The 23849-nt window shown below is 39.7% G+C and overlaps 1 long non-coding RNA gene across 1 annotated transcript in view; it reads left to right on the forward strand.

The window, feature by feature from the left end:
• Nucleotides 1-5910: 5910 nt before the first annotated feature.
• The window catches only part of LOC142012543 (uncharacterized), a 45894-nt gene continuing 27955 nt past the window's right edge, over nucleotides 5911-23849 (forward strand). Inside the window, exon 1 of the long non-coding RNA XR_012645391.1 lies at nucleotides 5911-5940. This is a non-coding gene — a long non-coding RNA (uncharacterized LOC142012543). The remainder of the gene's footprint in view (nucleotides 5941-23849) is intronic.

Below are 23849 nucleotides of genomic sequence, written 5' to 3' on the forward strand. Positions count from 1 at the left end.
TGGTCACTGACTCACTGGCGCATTTGCTCGTGGAATGCATTTTTAATAGATAAAAGTTATTAGCAAGCTAATAAGTTTAAAGCCTGATAGAAATTGTGTGAAAATTAATGAAAATCGTAGGCTTTACTCAATTAATTTCATTGTCATAGTTAGACCATCATATTTTATGATTAGCTTATCTGTGGTGATGTTATTGTCTTAACTATACTTTCTGTATTTATAAAAGCAATAAAACTGATAAAATTACATTAGCTCTTTTCACATCTAGAACTTCATGAATTTCATATGTGAGAGATGCACATCTCTCTCATTTTATCCCTGATTTTTTTTAATAAAAAGGAATTAACCCATCTCCCCGCCTCCCGAATTCTATACTAGGGCAGTTCCATACAAGGGTTTACGTGGCTATGTCTCATTTTGAGCATTTAAGTCTAAAATGTAGGGCCTACTTAAAGACTCAAAACCCTTGCTCATCTGCGGATTAACTTCAAAGGCCGTAAAGTTTTATCATAAATATTCCTATATTACTAGGTGCCCACTTTTCTGCTGTTGGGCATGAACAAAATGTCCCCGTCTAGGCACCCTCGTGCCTATATGTCATATTTAATCCCTAGATGGATCTCCAGACCATCTGAAGATAGTTGGTCTTGCTCTGATCTCTCGTGCAAGGCCAGATCTAGTTGACACTTTCAAAGGCTGCCTTACTCCACACACAATGGTCAAAGGAGTTTTATGATGAGACCATTTTATAACTTGGTACTTACCCAGGACATGAGACCCTGGTTCAATTCCCTATACTTCCTGATAATTAACAGAGTTTTTAACTTGAATTTCCCACTACTGAGGTGAGCATTAGCTTGCTTGGCTGTCTGGCTGATCAATGCAATCACTTTTGATAATAAATCAAATCTGCCATTGTTGGCAGTAAGGAATCACTAGGATTCATGGTAAATTCCCAACATATGAACTTGTGCCCAGCAGCCAATCAGAGTATTCAGAAGTTTTGCGAGGGATGCCACTTGTCATCCAATCTATCTCTAAGGAAGGTTTTAGGAGCATAACATTAGATACTAGTTTTAAAAAACTTTCCTGAAATATTTAAATATAACAAGAGAAGTGTCTCTTTGTATTTATGTCCTCCATCCTGATATAATTCAGATGTAGTGTCTTATCCACTACTGTCAGACCAAGAATATTTCTTTTTGCTAGGTATACTTTGCTTTCATATAAGCTCTTTATCTTTTCATGGCATATCAGCATTTCTTTAGTTCCAACATATTCTTATATTTGCTTTCATCTTTGTTGTTTTTCCCTCATTGCAATCTTTTTTCTGGATGTTCTGTCTCTTATGTGGATTCATTTCTACCACATCTTTTTGAAAATTCTGCATTTTCTACTTGAATATCCCATCATTTGTGATATTGACTTCTTTTGCAGTAAAAAGTGCTTTTCTCCTTACAGATTTTTCTAGATTGATGTTGATAGCTTTTCTTTTCTCCAAGGCAATTTTTAGGTCTCTTGGCTGTCTTCCAGTTCCTTTTTATGAACAAAAAAGTATAAAAAACTATGGTAATTTATTTCAGATATGGTCACGTGTTTAAATTCTCCCAAGTGATGTTGCAGTTTTGTAGCTCTCTTTCCTGGACGGGTATGTTTAGATCATATGCAAATGTTCAACATTTCCTGTATTGAATTTACTTCTAATAGTGCCATTTTAAAAATAATATTACCACCCTGTTGAATTACCCATAGACATAAAAAATTTGTTAATCTGAAATTCTCCTCTAACAGGGTTGAAAACATGATTACAAATATTGCTGTTTGTACTCATTTTCCCTCCTTGTTTGAAGAGCTGGTCCAAATTGTCCCCTCAGTTTCATGTAAGCAATTGCATGATTCAGTGCGGTAGCACGAGTTGAATGAGAGCTGAATTTAATATCCTAATCTATATTTTAAGGGTAACAGAGAGAAAGCCATGCTAGTCTTTATTCTATCAAAACAAAAAAAGCCATCAGGTAGCACTTTAAAGACTAACAAAATAATGTATTAGGCGATGAGCTTTCGTGGGACAGACCCCCTTCTTCAGGTCATGATCGTCATCATGACCTGAAGAAGGGGGTCTGTCCCGCGAAAGCTCATCACCTAATACATTATTTTGTTAGTCTTTAAAGTGCTACCTGATGGCTTTTTTGTTTTGATACTATATTTTAGGGATTTCTCATAGGGTGGCTAGGAGTATTGTGGAGGCCACTCACAGGTAATAGACTGTAAAGTTGATCGTAATTAGTACAACACCTGCATGGGATATATTGCAGTGTTCAATAAAAGTTGTGTCAATTATTTAAAATGTCAGTGGCAAAACACATGTAGCAGAAGAATCTTCTCATCATGGCAATGAATACAAACTTGCTTTCTAAAAAGAGACACCACGGAACAGAGACCGATCCATAACAGGCTCTATCACCATTCTCATCGGTTACAATTCCCTTCTATCATTAGGATCTGGTAGTGCTCTAAAAACTACAGGATAATGGGGCATTAGGCCTGAAGAATTTGGGATTGTAGAGGCCTGTTTTTTTAATATGTCCTTGTTGAAGCCATAGAAAAGAGGATATTCAAGCTCCAGGAAGGAAGAAAAAATTCCCCAAGGTGAAGTGTATATGTATAGTGATAATGAGATTTTCTTCCTTCCAAACAAATGTTTTATTTCTCACATAGAAGCCAAGAAGTATTCTGCCTCTTCATTCCATATTAATATATTTCTTTATCTTACTCTTATGTCTATTCATAAGAAGGAAAAATGTCACCATTTACCCTCCTGCTTCAGTTTACTTTTGAAGACTTGTAGAGCATGCCAAGGAATGGGGAATAACTAAACTTTTACTGTTTCCTGCAAGATGTAGCTTTTGCTTTTTGAAATGTTGTTTGACGAACCAAGTAAAAATATTAAAACATAAGAACAGACACCCTTGGTCAGACAAAACATCCCAGCTAGCTCACTATCCTGTCTTCTGCCAATGGTCAAAGCCAGATAGCCCAGCGGGAGTGAACGCAACAGGTAATCATTTGAGTGATCCCTCTTCTGTCATCCATTCCTGGCCTCTGACAAATAGTCTAGGGACACCATTCCTCCCCTCCTACCTAAGAAATATTGATGGACCTAACCTTTGTGAATTTACCTGGTTTATTTTTGAATGCTGAGAAATTCCTGATATTCACACCATCCTTTTGGCAAGGATTTTCACAGGCTGACTATTCACTATATTTTGCTTATCTGTAGCAACAGTAATATTTGCAAAGAAGTCATCAGATTGTATAAAAACAACACTAGATCACCCCTAAAAATTTCTCAAAATTTTATTCACAGCCTCTGTCCTTCTTCCCCTGTCTGTGGAAGGTAGGGATGAGCAAACTGATATAAATAAAATAAGCCTAGATTTTCATCTTAACTCTTTCAATTGGGCATAAAGGGTAACTTAGACAGGCCAAATTCATAAGTAGCTGTACCTGTCTGTTTTAACTCAGTAATTGATAGCTTTTTACAACACAGGCCACAATAGATTGTGGTCTGGTTCTTATCAAAACCTTTTGCGAGGCAAGTTCTAAATCTGCACTGAATTCTTAACATCTAGGATTGAAACTTTTGGTGGCAGTTTTCTCTTGATTAGCCTTTTCCATCTTGCTCAACCTTCCTACCCACCCACTCAGTCAGGGCCCCCAGGGCACTTCTGTGTACTAATTCTTTTCCACACAGATCATAAGTAGAGAGTAACGCTCTGTGATTTGTGTCAAGGAACCCCCATCCTGTTAAAGGGTCAGGAATTAAAATATGTACCACCAGCAGGGTTCCTTCCGTTCACTTTTCTGTGTAGGTCTACACTTACCCTTTTGCTTCCTCCTTCCCCCTTTTGCCCTTATATCCTGTAGTCCTTCACTCTGAGCTTTACTGTCTGCCCCACTCTATGTCCAAAGAGGCTGAAATGAAATTGCCCTTCTCCTGGTCTTAAAGAACTGTCTTCACATAGAGCCTGAGGGAGATAAAAGATGTCTCCAATTTATCTCAATTCCTTCTGAACATCCACCCTTATTTGTCTTCAGCTGTCCCTAACAGGCTAAAGTACCCTTTCTTTGTAGCTGTTTCTCCCATATATGTCTGGTTTGCTCATTCATCTCCTGCCACGTTCATCCCTATGGCCCAGCTTTCCCAGGTTCAAGCAATCTACTTGACGTCTCTATGTTTCCAATTCCATGATTTTGTGATCTACATTTTTTTTTTCCCATTTGGTTCTAACTCTAACAGTGATCCAGGTAGGGAGCTAACAATTTTAAAAAAAGAAATCTTCAAGGAACAGATAATAGTTAATCCCCAGCATTTTCCAGTAAAAGCAGGATGCCTCTTCTATAGTGTTTTGCGTTAATGCTTGTGGTGTATCGATGCGTCTAGTTTGTTTCCTTGGTTAAATATATCATTCGGCATAATTGTGTGAATATAAAATTTGGAAAAAGGAAGAATTGTATTTCTTCAGCTGGAAATTAGAGTAGCTGAGACAGCTTTTTTGGTAGTGGTAGCATTGCACTGAACTGAAAGGTAATTTCCAGGGAATGTGTCTTTGGTAAGTATTTTTGCAGCAGTGGGTAATGATTTTAATGTGTAGTGCTGCATTTTAATAGCCAATCAAGATCGCTATTAAGATATAGCATTATACATTAGCATCACTGCTGCACAGAGGAGTGCTAGAGACTGCTCCTCAGCTGATGTTGGTCTCTGTGTTCTGCTTCACAGAAGTGATTTCTCTGTGGCTACTCTTGTCTCCTGCAAATAAAACAAAGATGAGTATCTAGTTATTATTTCACACTCTGTTGGACACCCAGATCACAGAGCAGGGAGGACTATCACTTGTTCTCACGTAGTAATCTCAGTGAATATATGAAAGTGCCCTTTTGCTGACTGATACTGAAATGTAGGGAGCACAGATTTTCAGGGGTGGGAGGTTCTAGGTTGATCCTTGAGTTAAAGACTAAACAAGAACACAACACTTAAAGGAACCAGGGATCTGAGGGAAAAGATGGTGAGATGTGGGGCAGATCGAAGGGAATATGTACTTCCAATGTCCAGTACCTTTCTTGTCAAAATTTCAAAATGCATTATAAAATTTTGAGATTCTACACTTGAAGGGGATGAATACTCACGGCATATTCATTCAATTCTCACTATAAATAATACGGTTCTGCACATAATTTTCTCCTCAGTCATTCTTCTTGGATGTTTGCTATCAACCCTCCCTCTCCCCAAATTTACCCACAAGAGGTGGATCTGCTGAGATCTATGTCTCATAATTCCCTCTACCAGGCAACAGAAGTAACATTGGCATTATAAAAGTCTCTTGATCCCCTTTCACCCAAAATGTGGAGCCCTAGGGGAAAAACATGGGGGGGAGGTGTTGAGGCAAAGTAAAACAGTTTCTTTTAACAGCATCCTCTCCTATGATAGGCTTTCTGCAGATAGGAGGATCCAATACAGCTTCTGGCTCTAGCACATTTCTGATAGAATAATCTTTACCTCAGTCGTACAATTTTCATCCTTGTTGTCTTTCCTATACCTCTCTTGGTATATCCACAGTTTCCTCTTTCCTGCTTCTCCATTGATCATGGACCTGCAGTAAGCTTATCATAAGAGAGAATGATATTGCAGAAGCCTTGATATCTGTCCATCCATGGAAAAGGAATTTGCTTCTTTGCACTCATTCAGGGTTTCAAGTGGACTTATTTTTTATCATTTATCCCCGTTTGTCCTCTCTTTACAGGTGAATTTGCTGAGTCATAGAGGGTAAGACATTGACATGACAGTGGCAGAGATAAGAATGTAACCAAGGATCAGCAGAACATAAACTTTTGCTCTTGCAAACTTTCCTGATGCCCTCTTGAAATTACATTATACATGTAAGTAAAACCTGGAAGAAAAAAAGTTTGTGGAATTAATCCTTAATTACACAACATACACATCTATTCTTAAAAACAAAATAAGGAGCTGGACAAAGTAATATACAAAGTTACCTTGCTGAACAGGCTTTTTGGCATGGAGGGAAAAGCTAGTATAGCTGTCTGGGTGATAAAGTAACAGCATAGATTTGTCAAAAGCGAATCTTGTCAAACCAACCTGATACTTTTGTTTGCCAGGCTAACCAGAGTTGAGGATAGAAGGGAAGTAAGAGATATGATATATCTTGACTACAGTAAGGCTTTTGATATAGTCACACATGACCTCATAAACAAACTAGAGAAATACAACCCACTACTATACATTAGGTGAATGACTGGTTGGAAAACCATTCCCACGGTGTACTTATCAGTGGTTTACAATCAATCTTCAAAGGTATAATAAGTGAGGTGAATTCTAGGCTGTTTTTTTCCCCCAATATCTTCATAAATTATTTAAATAATGACATATAGAGTACACTTACAAAGTTTGAGGGTAATACAAAGATGGGTGGGATTGTAAGTGCTTTGAAGGATAAGATTAACACTCAAAATGATCTAGACAAACTGGAGAAATATTCTGTTTTTTTAAGTTGAAATTCAATAAGGAGAAATACTCAACTTAGGAAGGAATAATAAGTTGCATACATGTAAAATGGTTATCAAGGAAAGAGTACTGCAGAAAGTGATCTGAGGTTCACAGTGGATCACAAGCTTGATGCGAGTCAGAGTAATACCTTTTCAAAAGAATAAAAGGAAAAATAATTGTGGGATGTAGGAGTGTAATAGACAAGAACTATTTTTTCTTCTCAACTTTATGCTGATTAGGCCTTAGTTGGACAATTGTGTCCGGTTATGGATGCCATATTTCATGAAAAAGATGTAGACGAATTGGAGATGGTTCCAAGAACAGCAAAAGGGTTTGAAAGTCAGAGCTTCTGTAATATTGTTCTTCACTGCAGGCCTGGGATCAATGGAGGGCCAGGAAGGAGGAAGATTCAACAAGATTCAAGGTCTAGAAAATGGACTTATGAGGGAAGATTAAAAGAACTGGGTTTGTTTGGTTTGGAAAAGAGAGGAAATGAGGGGACATAACAGCTTCCAAATATCTAAAAGGTTGTTAGAGGAGGGAGAAATAGTGTCCTTAACCTCTGCAGATAGGAAAAAAGCAAGGGGCTTAAACTGCAGAAAGGCTTGTTTAGACTGGACATGAGGAAATTGTCCTAAACTGTCAAGCTGCGTCTACACGTGCACGCTACTTCGAAGTAGCGGCACCAACTTCGAAATAGCGCCCGTCACGTCTACACGCGTTGAGCGCTATTTCGAAGTTAACTTCGACGTTAGGCGGCGAGACGTCGAAGTCGCTAACCTCATGAGGAGATAGGAATAGCGCCCTACTTCGACGTTCAACGTCGAAGTAGGGACCGTGTAGACGATCCGCGTCCCGCAACGTCGAAATTGCTGGGTCCTCCATGGCGGCCATCAGCTGGGGGGTTGAGAGATGCTCTCTCTCCAGCCCATGCGGGGCTCTATGGTCACCGTGGGCAGCAGCCCTTAGCCCAGGGCTTCTGGCTGCTTCTGCGGCAGCTGGGGATCTATGCTGCAGGCACAGGGTCTGCAACCAGTTGTCAGCTCTGTGTATCTTGTGTTGTTTAGTGCAACTGTGTCTGGGAGGGGCCCTTTAAGGGAGCGGCTTGCTGTTGAGTCCGCCCTGTGACCCTGTCTGCAGCTGTGCCTGGCATCCCTATTTCGATGTGTGCTACTTTGACGTGTAGACGTTCCCTCGCTGCGCCTATTTCGATGTTGGGCTGAGCAACGTCGAAGTTGAACATCGACGTTGCTGGCCCTGGAAGACGTGTAGACGTTATTCATCGAAATAGACTATTTCGATGTCGCAACATCGAAATAAGCTATTTCGATGTTGGCTGCACGTGTAGAAGTAGCCTCAGAGTGGTTAAACACTGGAATAAGTTTCCTAGGGAGGTTATGGAATCTCTGACAACGGAGATTTTTAACAGCAGATATAGCTAAATTCCTGGCAGGGATGGTCCAGGTATTACTTTGTTCTGCCACGAATGCTGGAACTGGACAAGATAACCTCTCAAGATTCCTTACAGTCCTATGATTCTGTAAACCACACTTACAAAATTTGAAATCACACATGTGAACTAAGCTGTCTGAAAACTATTATAAAAAAGTCTCAGCTGGAAGCATTTCTGGGTGGACAATTGCAATGTTATCTTGCCTTACTCTCTGCCTGCAAGGAGGTAATGACAATACGCACCCCTTTAGCTCTCTGATACTCTTGACTGTGGTGAAGACGGGTAGAGGGATAAGGTGTGTGTATGTGTTTTTTATCCCAAATATCGAGACATTGTTTAATATTTTATTTTATTATATGTTCTTTGTTAGGATTTAATTTAGAGAGCACAATTTCCACGTATTATAGTTCTTTGTAATGAAAAAAGATGAAAATAACAGATAAAATATACAAGTCTTCAAGTACATTTTATAAAATTCCAAATAAATCTTTATAAAGAGGTATTTTTGAAATCTCCTTTCCTGTGGAAACATAGTGGGTTTACCTTACTTTCATTCTGCAATACTCGTGATGAACTGGTAACTATGACAACACTGGCAAGCTTAGGGTGTTTAAACAGTAAAAAGTGAACAATTGTAGAACAATCACTGTGAACATGGAAAAGATATAGCAATCAAATGGAAACTGTTTGGAAGAGTGAACTTCTGAATTATTTTAAAAGTTTAATAGGAGTGTAATACATTCGTTACCAAAGGAAATGTGAAAATTAAAATGATTGGGTTATATGAAATATTACATCATTCTTCTAGTTGAAGAAATTGGTTCAAAAGTTTAACTATTGTTCATCTGCCTGATGGAGTACTATGCTATCAGGTCTGAGTAAGCTATACAACAATAGAAGCACTATTGTTTTCCTTTGCAGACACATGCCACTAGGTGCCATCAGACACCTTTTTAAATAATAGCTATATTTGTAATAATTTTTATAGATGATGTAACTACTCTGTGAATATGATAGTACATGTGAAGAAACATGGGTAAATACTTCTGGTCCATAGACAAGTTTCATGATTTCTGACCTTTGTCAGCATCTACCAGTGCAGAGGGTACCATGTGTCTGGCCAGGTTATTTCAGAATTGTTATCTTCAGATGGATGACTTTTGTCACATTCCTGACTGGACTTTCAGCAAATTGGGGAATAAAAAGATGAACCATGAGCAGGTGCAAGTTTCATCTTTATTATATAATGTGCATTGATTGTATATATCCTTAACATTAACATTAATATATAAGAGTTTCCTGAATTCCATACCTAGTACATAACTTGCTTAGTTGGTCTAGCACAAATAACTTAGGAAATGTTCCAAAGGTAAACAAATTATTTGGAATTTTTGCACTGATTTCTATAAGCTTGGCCTCAGACCTTAAGGCTTTCTGCTTCAGTTTCCTTGTCTAGAATGTGGAATATTATTCCTTTTGTACCTACCTCACATAGGATTATGAGGATTAATTAATGGGCTAATGTCTAACTATGGAAAAGTAAGTTCTATTCAAATGTTAATTATTTTCCATATAGTGAGACTAAAACACCCTTCGAATTTACCACGGAAGTTGCAGACGAGGTTACAATATGAACATAACTCTTGTTGAAAAATATCCTGATAGTCAAAATAGCATTCATTTTATGTCAGTTTATTCACATACATAAACTAAGCCATTATAAAAGTTATTAGCTTATTTGGTTGTCTATTAAGTAGGCTTTCTGAATGCACTATTGCTAATGCAATACACATTTTAATATATGAACATTTTTTCATGAATTTTATGGTGATGAATATTAATGTCTGAGGTATTACCATAACGATTACACTGTATAATTTTGTACTAAGTGATTTTCATACTATCATAAGATGAATGTCCATTTTTATACATTATACTAATACAGACACTGATCTTCTGATAAAACAAGCCAAAGTAATCTAAACAACGTACAACAAACTCGGCCTGATGTTTATGACACTATATCCAGTGCTTAAAACAAGAAAACCATAGTGCGTACATGCATATGTAGTAATTAAAAACCTCATTCCAACATCACAACTAAGATTCAATGAACACACAGATGTTCCATAACACCTGATCTTAGCTTTGGTCTACTGAACATAAGATAGAACCTTCATAGATTTAATGAAAACACCATTACTGTTCCACACAACAGTCAGAAACTTTGGTAAAATCTTGGCAAAAAAATTCAAACAGACATTAAAAGTGAGGCTTAAATTGCATATTAGAAATTTCAAAACCATCAACAGAAAAAAGTCATGCGCAGGAATGTATCAGGACACACCATTTTGGTAACACTATATTTGAAAATATCTGACTATTAGTAAGTTAGAGGACAGGTGATACAACTCTTGGGCGGGGGGAAAAAGCATAGTATGCAAATAATCAGAATAAAGAAGTAAACCATATCTATTCTTTAAAAAACAATTATGAAAGCTCTTGTGCAGTTAAGCCGCCAAAAGTCCTTAAAATAATAAACAGTACAAATGGAGGATGTCCACTATGTCCACTGGTATTGAATGAATGAACAAAGAAAGAAATCATACTTTCCAGCTACAATATTAAGAAGTGACAGCATATCACTATTGTGAACATATATATTTATTTTCCTTTGGAGAACTTCAAATTATGTTCTGTAGTAAAGCCCAGGTCAGCAATCTGTATACATCCCCTATCATGCCTTATACTCTTTTCTAAACCCATTCCTTAAGCTGATAAATTCAATAGTCACACACAACCAGCTAAAAATTTTGTTATAGTGTAGATGGATCTCCTCTTAAGTGATTCCAAGGAGATCTGTGCTGCAATCGTGGCATGTGATTGCAGCTCATATAGGCATGCCTGAGCAGGGTACTGGATCAGGAAAGCCACAGGGCTAGCACACACTGGAGTGTGTTCTGCCAGAAATTCACTGCTTCAGCACCTCAGCTAAATTAAATCTGATTGTGTCTGTACAAGATATACTCACACCATGTGGTTACAGTGTAGACATACCCCAAGAGAGGAGTCACTTCAGGAAGTTAGCAATGGAGCGAGAATGATTTTGGGACTGCTTTGTTGCCCTTTCAAACCTTTGCCAATTTGGGAAGGGGCTACATGAATTCGCACATACGTTGGTTTGCCACTGCTGCTTCTGTGGTATCTACACCATTAGGGTAACTTAAAAGCCAAAACTGCCACCAAATTCAACTTTCTGTTTTACATGGTTACAAACTAATAAAAGAATGGAACCTGGTTTTAAGCCCAAGGTGCTTTGCTAGGACTCTTGAGGTACAGTTCTCAGCTTTCCCACATCACAAGCTATTGTTGTGTCTCAATTTTGCCATCTATAAGGTAATACATGTTTTCTCTTAGCCCTAGTTTTGTCTTTTGGGACTATAATACCTTCAGTTCAAATACTATATTTTCCTACTTATATGTGCAGTGCGTAGTACAATGATGACTTTATTTAGGTCTTGGGGGGTTGCAGTAATACAAATAGAGACAATAATTTGAAAATAAAAGGAAAGAGGGGAAAGTCAGCTTAGATGCAAGGAGCCCTTGTAAATTTTGTCATGCCAGCCCAAAATTAGGCAAAGATTAATCCACATGAAGCTGATACAATCAGGATTCTTTGTTACAAATTATGACACTGCTAAAGATTATATGTAGTATGCTTTAAAAATTGTCAGACTATTTTTAGAAATATGTGGGTATTAATTTACCATATTGAACCCTAATTTATAGGTGAAAAATAATTACTGTAACTGGAAAAAAGTTCTTGAATCTGCTATAGAATTATTCTTATAAAATATGAATGTCTCCCTTCTAGCCAATTACAGAATAAAAAAGCGTATTTGAGAGCCAACAAAGTTTTCACTCCACAGCTGAGAAACAGGAGGTGAGAGAAGCTGAGTCACATTTTGTTAGAATGCTTCAGCTTTTGATAGGTTTTCTGTTTGAGTTAATGGGAAAAGGTCTTTGGTGGGTGGTTTTGTAACAAAAGAATTCTAATGCATGCTATTTTTGTAGTTAGAGATGATCAGTGAAACAGAATAGTGTATGCCAATAACTCTGCTTTCAATATGCATATAAAACCATCAAACCTGATTGCTATTGTAAAGCTTTTTTTAGATATGAGTTCAGTTCTGAGATTTGTAAAATAGTATTCATAATGAACATAGGATTTCCAATTTTGCAGATACTAATTGCATGGAATAAATAAATATATATAATGCTATGTGCTGCATTAAATACTCAAACACAAGTTGCATATATATAGGGTTGCATATATATATATATATATATATATATATATATATATATATATATATATATATATGCAACTTATGTTTGAGTATTTCATGCAGCATGTAGTATATTGAGCTTAGCAAAACGTTTTTAGCAAATAAGTTATTTGCAAAAAAATGCAGTTTTTGGTCAACAAACTGTTCAGAAATGTGGGTCAGAGATGAGTAATTTCAGCTATAAAAGCTAATTTGAAACATTTCATTTTAACATTTTTTTTTTATTTTAAAACATTTTAAAGAGAAAAAGATAAGCACCTAATTTAACGTGAAAAAATTAGAAATAACAATCAGTCCTGTAGCACCTTAAAGACTAACACATTTGTTAATCTTTAAGGTGCTACAAGACTGATTGTTTGGGGGCAAAAAATAACAAGAAGCAGTCCTGTAGCATGTTAACAGATTTGTCAGTCTTTAACATGCTAGAGGACTGCTTGTTGTTTGTGAAGCTACAGACAAACTACTAACCCTCTGAGGCCATTTCTAACATACCGCTTCCTTTGGAATTTTGGAAAAAGGGGCCTCCAGGGCTGTGCTTCTACACAACATTTTGGAATCCGGAAGAATGGTCTTCCAGATTCCAAATCATGTGCTATTATGCTAATGAGGCCTGGGGAGTTTGCATCTGTGCCTCATTAGCATCTTTGGCTCCGTGTATTAGCACGCCACTTCCAAAGGAAGTGGCCTGTGGAGAAACGGCCTGAGAAAATTAAAGTATTTTTTTTTCTTTTTCACTTCAGTAAGCAACTGAAAAATTGTCATTTCATGTTGACCTCAAATGTTTTTTTTTTTCCCATCAGTGGTTTCTCAGTCAAAAATAATAATTTCTTCATTCAATTCTAATAGCATATGCTTTACATATTTATATAATATGAACTTGAATACACTTTTCTGGAAGTTAATGGGACCATAGCTTCAGAGGTGCACCCTTAACAGAATACAGAAATCAAAAGAGGATGATGATCTAGTGTTTTTGACAATCACCTTAGATGTAGAAGACCTGCATTCAATTCCTTGCTCCTTCACATTCCAATCTAACCTTGGGTAATGTTACTTTGCCTCCCTGTGGTTCAGTTCCCTATCTATAAAATGAAGACAACATCACTTTCTTGCCTTTTGAGGGTGGCATGAGGATAGTGCAAGTACTCAGATATTATGGTAATTGATATAGTACAGAAAACTGTGGCTATGTCTATGCTACAGTGACTTATCCGAAGAAGTTCTTCCAGAAGAGCTCTTCGGGGGAGGGGGGAGTAGGGGGACTTCTTTTTAAAGACCATATCCACACACAAAAAAGCAGATCAAAAGAACAATCTGCTCTTTTGATAGAGAGCATCCACACAGCCCCTGCTCTTTCAAAAGAATAGGCCAAGGATTGAACAATCCGGCACCTTGAGGACTACTATTTCAAAAATAGGGCCCAAAGTGTGCTTTTTTTTTTCAAAAGAAACTTTCAAAAGGAAGTGATGATCTTGATCCGGGAGCAGAAGATGGCTTCTGGAAGAAGAGCTGCATTCTTTCATTTTCAGATCAAAAGAGCCCATTTTGTGTGTGGACATTCCACGTGTTCATTTGAAAAAGGGCCTGATTTTCCAAAAGAATTGCTAGTGTAGACGCAGCCTGTCAGTATTGTAATATTACCTTCTTCAAATTTTTGATTGTGCCCTCTAATACACTCATCCCTCGCTATACGAGCACAATTGGTTCCCAAATTTCTGCTTGTAGGAGAAAACTCATAAGAGCAACACTAAATTGCTACTAAAATACATGTAAAAGTCTCCAATTCATTCCAAGGGCTCGTAACTTGACATAAACCAGTAGAGTTTAGGTACTTTTCTGATGTATTTGAATAGTTTGGCACCTGAAATAAGATGTCATGTATATATGTAGAGCAAGGATTTGCAACGGATGGGTCAGGTCCCAAATATGGGTCCCATTAGGTCTGTTAAAGGTTGCCAGCTGGGCAGTTTCCAGCTGCATGTGGCTGTTAAAGAAGCCATTTGCATTTTCCTAATACTGCTGCCTCAGGCAGATATCTATCTTTAGCAATAACTGCTGGAGATGGCAGCTATCTCTATCAGTAGAGATAGCAGTTACCTTATGCCTAGGTGCTGAGACCTTAACGCTTGTGTTAATTGCTGGGAGCAGGAGGGCTGGGGGAGCCACCCAGCGTAGCAGCCCCAGTGAAGAGGCTGTGGGAGGAGGAGGAGTGTCTAAGGCTGGGGCTGTTGAGGGATGCAGGGAGGGTCTAAGACTGGGGGAAGTTTGGGGCTGTGGGGGTGTAAAGCTGGGGGCAGTTTGAGACTGCTGGGAGGTGGTCTAAGGATAGAGGAGGTTTGGGGCTGCTGGGCAGGTTTAAGACTGAAGGCAGTTTGGGACCATGGGGGGTAGTTAAAACCTGGCTGAGGGTGTGAGGTCTGCCAGACAGGCAGGGGAGGGTGGGGGGTCTAATACAGTAAACCCTGGAGTTACCCAGGGGTTGTTCCTGCAACCCCTATATAACTCAAATTTTCCTGCAAGGGGAGTGGAGCCAGGAACCACCAGGGCTGGTCAGCTTCTTGGCTGCCAGAGTGGCAGGAGCTCAGAACCAGAGGCAGGCTAGTTCCAGTCTCCCCACAGCTTGCGGGGCCAGGAAACTGATCATCTCATAGCTGGTCAGTTTCATGTTCCCACTATTGCAGGGGAGGGAACCAAGTTAAGAGCCTTCTCCCTCTCTTCCCCCAGCCACAGGGCTGTCGGACAGCTGCATGACTGAGGGAAGAGAGGACGAAGACTCCAGCTGCAGGTCTCCCCGCCCCCAGCCAGGGACCCCAGAGCTGGAGCTGAGCCAGCCACAGGGCTGTGGGCTCCCCGGCCAGGGACCCCGCTCATATAACCAGGGAAAGTTCACTCATACAGTGAATAAAGGTAGGAATATTTGTTCCTCGTTTTAGTGAGTACTCATAAGTAAAGTACTTATTAAATGAGGGATGAGTGTACCTACACCAGGACAATACTTCATATCATAGTTCTGTCTACTCTTTTCTGGTAAGAAAATGATAAAAATGTGTGAGGAGTTGGGTGTGCAATTAGATTATCTGAAGTTGGACTATTAGCAAGGACTGAATATCGGTAGAACAATGAAGACTGCATCTTTCTACCATAAGCTCTACTGCCCCATGCAATCATGCAAGAAAAGTATAGGACTGGGTGGGGGATGGGGGGAGAAGCTGCCTATAGTACAAGTACATTTTCCTCAGGTTCCTGCTAAAAAGATCACTTAACTATAAAGCACTTATAACAAGCCTGGAACTCCACGCACTTTTATCTATTTCTGAATATTACGAAAATTTATAAAACTCAAATTTATTCTGCCAATGACTATAAAATAGCAAAGCCATGGATGATGAAATGGGCCAAATTTACACTCAGTATTTTAAACACTAGAATTTGTTTTTACAAAAACAACTGCAAGAAGTCTGACTACAATGGTTTGAATCTTCTAAGGACAAAATACAATAATGAAATAAGCTTTAGTTATAACTTGGTTAGGAAAGAGAGGTTTTTTATAGACCTAGATTTGGAGAGTCTTACTCAGAGCAGCAATGAACTTCTTACTTCATACTTCTTACTCATTTCAGGAAAAAAATAAATCCTTAAGATGGGAAATTTGCTCCTGTAGTCCCTTTGATATTAATGAGAAAAAATGAGAGCATGAGGTACTGTTTAGCATGAGCAAGGGTATCACACTCTAATCTAAAGTAAGTGTTCAGCCTTACAGTATGAAAGCAGATCTATGTGAGAATATAGCACAGTTTTCTCCTTCACAGTACAAAAGCACAGTCTAAAGCCATTGTATTAGAGGCCAGTTTGATAAATGTTCAGGAAATGAGAGAAAGACAAAAGAGAATCTTATTTCCATCTTGCACAAATGAGGAGAACTTCCATTTGTAAAAATTCCTTTGGCAATCAAAACAACTTGTGACTAGTACTAGAAGCTGTCATTAAATCTTCATTTTTCATCATTTGGCAAAGAGCGAGGGAAGGTTTGTTTGTTTGTTTGTGTTTTGTTTTCCATGTAGCAGTTGTAATTTGTTTGTAAAATACAACTAACTATTTTTCAGCAGAAGAATCCATATGTTGAGCAGCCAGGAATTAAACCTACACCCACAGCAAGGGAGATGTTTTTCCTCTAAAACTCAGTGTTTGCCCACAGTTAGATCATAAAAGATGAGCAGTAGACCATTATTTAATTGTTCAAATAGTCACTGTGACTCTGCATATATCACAAGCGGGGCTTCTTGTTGATGTTTTTTTATACATCAACAAGAACATGTTTATATGTGTGTGTATGTATATATATACACACACACACACACACTCTCTTTAGGCTCAAAGGGTAGTTTATCATCAAATCATAGAACTGAAAGAAATCTTGAGAGATCATCAAGTCTAATCCTGTGCACTTATGGCAGGACCAAACACCCTCTAGACCAGCCATGTCAAACTCACAGCCAGGGGGCCGCATATCACCTGAAGTTTTTTGCAGCCCACAACTACATGTTAATAAAACATCTAAGTGTGGCTCACCCAATCACACACCCTTCTCTGGCATGTACGAGTGGCCAGGGGAGGTACAGACACCACTCTGAGCTCCTTGGGCTGTCCATGTCTGGTGCCTGGTTATTAAAAGCCAAATTAAGGAAGCCGAGGGTGTTTTAACACACATGCCAGACATGCCCAGCCCAAGAAGCCAGGGTTGATGTTTGTCTCACCCCTGCTTCTTGTGCGTGCCAGAGAAGAGTGTGTGACCACTCTAAGGGAGAGGGACGGCAAAACCCACATTGGCCGAGGTGGAGAGGGGCACCTCCCTGAGGTAGCTGCTGAGAGGGAGTCACAGGGGGCAAAGCCAGAGGCAGCCGAGGAGCATGAGGCAGAGTAATGTGGGGTATAGGTATGGGAGGTACTGTGCAAGCCCCATGGGGACTGGGGGTAGTGTTTTGGGGAACAGCGCAAGCCTCAAGGGGCCTGAGGGGGTGGTGCAATGGGGGCTGCATTGCAAAGGGTGGCAGTAGAAGAAGGGCTGCACTGTAATGGGAAACAGTGGAGGCCTCAAGGGGCCAGGGGGGTGAAGTGGGGGGGAAATACAAGTCCCAAAGTGTGAACGGGGGGCAGGAGAACACAGTGTAATGGGGGGTTGCAGTGTAAACTCCAGAATGTCTGACAAGTAAGTGTCAAGAAATTGGTGGGGGGAGTGTAAATGGGAGGGGAGGAGGTCTAAGCTGGGAAGGGTAGTACAATGTTTCTCCTTCAGTGGAAATGAAAGGAAATCTCCTTTTCGGACTTTGGACAATAGGCACAGAAACTGTGAGATCCTGACCTGTCTGTCTCCTCATCACTCCATCCCCTGTTGGGGCCACCCAGTCCCACCCAGCACCTTTTACCTCTCTCCCTGTTTCCTCTATGCAGAGAAAAAGGGTGTTGGATTGTGATGTCTTCTATGGCCTCCTGAAAGGGGTAGGAGAAAGGGGACCCTCTAACCTCCATATGGGAAGAGAGGGTCTTCTTTCAAGGAAATGGTTTCACTGTGTTGTACCCACCCTGTACAAAGGTGAGAGGGAAATACATAAAATCAGCCAAAGCATCATTCAAACCTGGTCACAATGACTGGCAAAGCAAACTCTGTGCAATCGAAATGTTCTGACTTAAGTACACCCTTAGTGACATAACATCAGAGGCGTTCTGCCAGCCAGCTGGTGGTGGTCAGTTTTTCTCTGCCCTGATCTTTATCCTTCAAGTCTATACAGCTCCATTCCCCTCAGATACTGCTTCTATAAATTAACTCTTGCTGTTGTTCCTTCCAGCCAGAAATCTCAAAGCCCATTCACTCACTCATGTTGGTAACTCCTGACTTTTCCTGTGCGGTAGGTTATCCTCATTTTTAGAGATGATAAAACTGGTAGCACAGAGAATGCAGCACTAACCATAGAACTCAGGCGTTGTGACACCTGGCTTTGCATGTTCACTGCAAAGCCATCTGTCTCTTCTTTCTCCAAGATACTTTGTCTTTTCTGATTTGGCTTTTCTCCCTGGTCCGTGTTTTCTGTCTTTCTTCCCTCACTGCTAGGTGTGTCTCTTTCTCAAATTTTATGAACTATTAATAATTATAAAACAATAAAATACGTATTTAAATATTAAAGTATCAATTAAAATAATTGTAATAATAATTCAAGACCTGAAAAAAAATATAAAATAGACCTAAAACATAATCTATAATAATAAATAATTGCAACTTTCTAATAGAATTACATTTTCTTTGCAGCCCTGAAAGCTATCAGTTTTCATTTGTGCAGTCTTCAGTAGGCTCTGAGTTTGATATGCCTGCTCTAGATCATCCCAGACAGGTGTTCTTCTAACCTGCTCTTAAAAATTTCCAATGATGGTGATTCCATTACCTCCCTAAGCAATTGTTTCTAATGCTTAACCATCCTGACAGGAAAATATTCATAAAGTCCAACCTACACCTCCTTTGCTGCATTACTTCTTGTCCTATATATTTTTTTTCTATTTCCTTCTTGTAAATACCTTTTAGGTACTTAAAGGCTGTTATCATGTCCCTTCTCAGTCTTGTTTATTTACCTAATGGTATTTGACTGAATCTCTTCTGATGGCACTAAGCAAGCAGAAAGTCTTACAAAGGAGTTAGAATGTGTGGATTTGGTCTTAGGCTGACACTGGCCCTTTCAATAGGAAACAGACCAAGGCAACTGTTTCCTCTTCAGCCAGTCGTCCTTGCCCATATTCAGAATATGCAATTGTGTAGAGCAGCTGAAGATTTGGGGCACCACTAGTTCTTAATGTCCACCTACCTGCCTCCTCCTACCCTTGTTCTGTGGCTTTGCTTCTTTCAGAGCAGATCCAGTTAACTTAAAAGTGAAAAAGTCTGCCAGACCTATTAGCAGAAACTGTGAAAGAGCCATTCAAGTGATAATGAGGCCATTTCACAGGCACTTGCCAACCCTTGTGAGTTTCTGGATTTATTGTGTTCAACTACAGCACCTTAATTTGAATTTTTTTTAAAAATGTTTCTTTAGTGTGTTGCTGGAGATTATAAAATTACAACTCTAAGAAATCCTCTTCCCCCACCCCCTACTGTCATCAGGCATAGAAGCACCAGTTAAATAATACTGTGTAGGGCCCCATAAATTCTCGGAATGGCCCTGGCCTCAGGTGACCCAATTTGGGCTTAAGCAGGCAACTGGGGCTCCCAATTCAGTCACAGGAAAGACAGAAAAGAGTTAGAAATTAGACAGAACAGAAGCTGTTAGGAATTAGAACCTGCAGGATGTCACTGAAGGACACTACAGGTGGCTCTTTGAAGAAGGCAGGAGGTGAGCCAGAGGGGATTGCTAGCTTATTTCCTCAAACTAGAGAGGCAGAGTTCAAGAGGGCTGAACATGAGAGATCAGCATAAATTGTTGCCTGCTGGCTGTGAGCCAGAAGTCTGGAAACTGTAGAAAATCAGGAGCTTTCCAGGCTGCAGAACTCCAAGCTAGGTAAGTGGTCCCAGTGAGATGTGTCAAGGAGAATGAAGGATACTGTTCTGGTCAGGAATGTCCAGTAGAAAGACTGTTGGAGTCACTGGTAGAAAGAGTGGATTTGTATGTTAGCTGAGAGGACTGTCTGTTAAAAGGATAGGAGAGGATGGATTAGGATCCTAGGTGTGGCAGAAGATACTGCAGTGTCATGCATGGCATTGAGGGACCAGATAAGGGGTTTTTAAGGACTATTTGTAAACGTTATTGAGACAAGTGTAACCCGTGTAGCTAATAAGGAGGTATTGCTTTAACAGACCCCTGGAGGGGAGTAGGTGTGAGTTATATCTGGGTCATTGTTGCTAGACAGATTGAGCGGTCCACACTGGGAAGGTTCTGGAATTTTTTACACGTTACTGCAGCTGAACATAAAATAGTCCCAAACCACCCGTCCCCAAACTTAAAGCCCTCACAGTCCCAAACTGCCTCCCAAACATTGTGGCAGGGACAGGTCCCTGCCAAGATGAAGGAATAGGACTCAGTTTAATTGGTTTAATGGCCAGATCAATCCTGCCAGCAAATTAAACCCATTACAGTGAGTGTTTCTCAAGCATTTTTTATAAAGTATCCCTTTTTTTTTTTTTTTTTGTTTGGAAAAAGTATTCATCCCAGTACTCTCAATTTTCGGATATGCAAAATCCCATATCTCCCCTTCCCTCTCCAGAGCCAGCCCTTTGCTTTAACCTGATCCTCCCATCTTGCACAGCCAGTCACCCCTAGTTCCCTCACTTTAAACCAATTCTGCTGCCACCCCCAGACCCTGCCCTGCTCTAGTTAAATGCCCTACCCCTTTCCAGAGAGACACCCTCAGCACAGAATGAATGAGGTGACTTACTAGGGCTGCTACCACTTCAAGAGCAGCAGAAACCAGGAAAGCCAGAGCCCAAGCTGCATCCACATCAGGGCCCAAGCTGGGGCCTATGCAAGCCGCGCTGGCCAGAGCCACACCCCACAAGAGCCACACCGGCAGGAGCCACACCATATGAGCTGTGCCGGCTGGAGCCAGGGCCCATGTGAGTCATGCTGGAAAAATGGGGATGCTGCCAGCAATGTGGGTTAGATAAAAAGGCTCCATGGGCCAGACTCCGGCCTTTGGGCTGCAGATTGGACCCTGCTGCCTTGGCCATTAATGTCATTACACACAGTACAATATCAGATGACGGTTACATGATCTTTTTATTGTAACAATTCCCCTTCCATGTCCCTTTGTTGTTTTTCATTTTTTGTGTTATACCTAAAATTGGGTCCCAAGGCTATGAAACTTACATTGTTAATTTTAAGTCGACTTTATTAATGTGCGTCATTCCACTGAGTTTTGTGGGACAACTCACTATTTGTAAAATTAAGAACATGTACTTGCTTTTCCAGGACAAAGACCAAAGACTATGTGCTACTTGGAAAAGAAATGATATTTTGCCATTAGATAATCATGTCATAAATAATATAATTAACAGGAAGAGTAAAATCTGGCAGTAAAGTATAAATTGACAGCTAAATCCAAATTCTCCAAGTATTTGAATTCAAAATTTTCATCTGAGCTCATCTCTAGAATAAATTGCAGTTTTAAAAGGCAGTCATTATCATGCATATTTATTTATCTAAAAATGATCCTCTTTTAAACCAGTAAGTACTTTAAGCTATAATTACTTTTAATGTCTTGGCCAAATGTGAATTAGCAAAACTCATTTGGAAATGTGCTTATCTGCAGTCTTTCTTGTAGGGTAACTTCTCTTGCTTTATGAATTCCAAATAATTTCATTATCTGAAAGTCCTATAAAGGTCGCACCTTTGGGAAAGGTCCTGAATGGTTCTATATTGTAATAATAATTTTAATAATAAGGATAGTTTTGATTACTTTATGCCCAAGTCATTTCTGATGGATTTCTTTCTTTTTTATTTTGCTAATGCAGTGTGCTGAGTTGAACTGTTGTATTTTACCTCACTCCTACTTTCACAGAAAAAAGCCCTCATTCCTCTGGCTCTAACATAAAATGTGAAGACAGTTTATCATATATGGAAAACTTTCCATCAGCCCTGCATAACTTTTAGACATGTACAAATAGCTGAGTTTCTTTCTTTCTCACTCTCTCTTTAGTTTATTGGCTATTCCTAAAAAAATGTTTGGGTAGATCCTGAATGTTTTGTTTATATTTTTGTTGAACAGAAAATGTTTGTTTTCCTGTAGATCTATTGATCAAACTATCAGTCTGTAAAGTACTGGAGCTCAAATTAAATGAAATATTTAATTCAATCTGAAGCAAAATATTTTCTCTCATTTTGAGTTCTTTTAATTTTTTTAGTAACATTGAAAACATCGAAGTAAATTTTGAAAACAGTCATTTTGAACTGAAAAAAAAATGAAATGGTTATTTTGGGCATTTTTGAAACAAAACATTTCAATGTTATGTGAATTTGTTTTGTAGGGATTGCTTTCAATCAATGCAGTCTGGCTAAATCAGTATGAATCAATATGAATTAATCCCTTATCGGAACAAGGACTTGAATTTGGAATCCTACATTCTTTGCCTCAGTTTGAGACTTGCTATCTTACTGAGCCACTGAATATTTAGTTTTTAATACAGAGGGACCCAGCCCAACAGGAGCGATAGAAATGTCTGCCTTACAACAGATGTGAGGGCCTTCATTTAAGAGATACCTGACTTCAAATCCTTCGTGTCAATTAGATAAAATGAGTTCTTTCACAAGAAATATGAGAGAGCCAGCTTCATGTCCTAACCACTAAGTTGTTGGCCACTATGGAGCCAATAGTTAGTTGTTCTCACTTTGACTACGTCTACACAAGCCCCAAACTTCGAAATGGCCACGCAAATGGCCATTTCAAAGTTTACTAATGAGGCACTGAAATGCATATTCAGTGCTTCATTAGCATGCGGGCGGCCGCGGCACTTCGAAGTAGTGAGGGTCCTTTTGAAAAGGAGCCCCGTCTGGACGAGACGCGTGGCGGCAAGCCACATCAATTTCGAAGTCCCCTTATTCCCATGAGCAGATGGGAATAAGGGGACTTGGAAGTAGGCAGGGTCCTTTCAAAAAGGAGCCCCGTCTGGACGAGACGTGCGGCGGCAAGCCACGTCAATTTCAAAGTGCCGTGGCCGCCCGCATGCTAATGAAGCGCTGAATATGCATTTCAGTGTTTCATTAGTAAACTTCAAAATGGCCATTTGCGTGGCCATTTCGAAGTTTGGGGCTCGTGTAGACACGCCCTTTGTCACACACACACCCAAAGCAAACCATCAAAAATTGTTTAATCTTGATGGAGGCACAGTATATATATAAATTTAATTGCAATAAGTAAATAATTCTTAGGATAAGAAAGCAGATCTAGGCCATGTCTACACGAGCCCCAAACTTCGAAATGGCCACACAAGTGGCCATTTCGAAGTTTATTAATGAAGCGCTGAAATGCATATTCAGTGCCTCATTAGCATGCGGGCAGCCGCGGCACTTTGAAATTGACGCGCCTCGCCGCCAAGGGGCTCGTCCCAAAGGGGCTCCTTTTCGAAAGGACCCCGGCTACTTCGAAGTCCCTTTATTCCCATGAGCTCATGGGAATAAGGGGACTTCGAAGTAGCCGGGGTCCTTTGGAAAAGGAGCCCCATCGGGACAAGCCGCGCGGCGGCGAGGCGCGTCAATTTCGAAGTACTGCGGCTGCCCTCATGCTAATGAGGCTCTGAATATGCATTTCAGCGCTTCATTAATAAACTTCGAAATGGCCATTTGCGTGGCCATTTCGAAGTTTGGGGCTAGTGTAGGCATAGCCCTAGTGACTCGAATAGACTTTATTTATATCTTTAACATAGCTATGGGTTTAGTCTTTCCAGATAGTTTATGACATCCCAATTATTTTTGGTACAATTTTTGGGCTAAAATAACAATTCTATGACTTTTTT

Source organism: Carettochelys insculpta, chromosome 4 (genome assembly GCF_033958435.1).
Source record: "Carettochelys insculpta isolate YL-2023 chromosome 4, ASM3395843v1, whole genome shotgun sequence".
NCBI classification, from domain to species: Eukaryota; Metazoa; Chordata; order Testudines; family Carettochelyidae; genus Carettochelys; species Carettochelys insculpta.